This window comes from Microtus ochrogaster, chromosome 5 (genome assembly GCF_000317375.1).
Source record: "Microtus ochrogaster isolate Prairie Vole_2 chromosome 5, MicOch1.0, whole genome shotgun sequence".
In the NCBI taxonomy this organism is placed as follows: Eukaryota; Metazoa; Chordata; class Mammalia; order Rodentia; family Cricetidae; genus Microtus; species Microtus ochrogaster.
The window spans coordinates 59987643-59988554 of NC_022012.1; positions in this window are offsets into that span (position 1 = coordinate 59987643).

Consider the following 912-nt stretch of genomic DNA (forward strand, 5'->3'; position numbering starts at 1 on the left):
CCCCATAGTTCTGGCAAATCTCCCAAAGCTGACACTGATTGGCTCAATTTAAGACACACAAACGTTCATTAAGCAATGTCTGTGTAAAGACAGCTAGCCAGGAGTCTTGGGAAAGAATATGCTGATTAGACCAGCCTAGGTTGATGTTGAGCCCCGAAGTCAGGAATCTAGCTTAGCCACTTCAGGACTACAGGGCCAAGGCTGAGGCAGAAGCTGCTTCTCAACTACCAATCAGTGAGGTGTTAGAGCCAGAAAGAGATCAAGCAGGGCAAGCCAGACAACCAATGGATGCCTACATAGGGAGGAAGCAAGGCCTTTGAGTCATCAAAAGCTACAGGAAGGAGCAGTGACTCAAAAAACAATTGCAACCTGCTAAGGCCACGGGAAGAAAGCTGAGAGAGGAGAGAGAGAAGGGGGCCAGGGAAAGAGTTGCTATGCTGCAGATATTTGGGAAATTATACAGGAGGAAAAAATAAAATGCTCTTATGTGTAGCGGCTGGCACCCTCCCAGGGGCACTGAAGTAGAGTTGTGGGGATGCTTAATGATTTCTTGGACTCATGCATGTATTGTTGGAGAGGAGACAGAAGCAACAAAGACCTTATATTTTTCTGTTTTAATGGGAAAATTTAATTTAATTCAATTTTTCGTTAGCATATAAAGTAATGAGTTTCACCAAGAGAACTTCCAACCTACATGTCATTTTGTTTTGTGGTCATTTTCTCCCTTCCTCCTCGGTCATCCCATGGGTCCCTACATCTTCTCCAGATGTCTTCCCCCAGTTACTCTCTGTTCCTATTTCATGTATATTCTTACCCACTTTAGTTTCACCATTTATTTATTTATTTATTTATTTATTTATTTATTCATTCATTTATTTATTTATTTATTTATTTTGGTTTTTCGAGACAGGA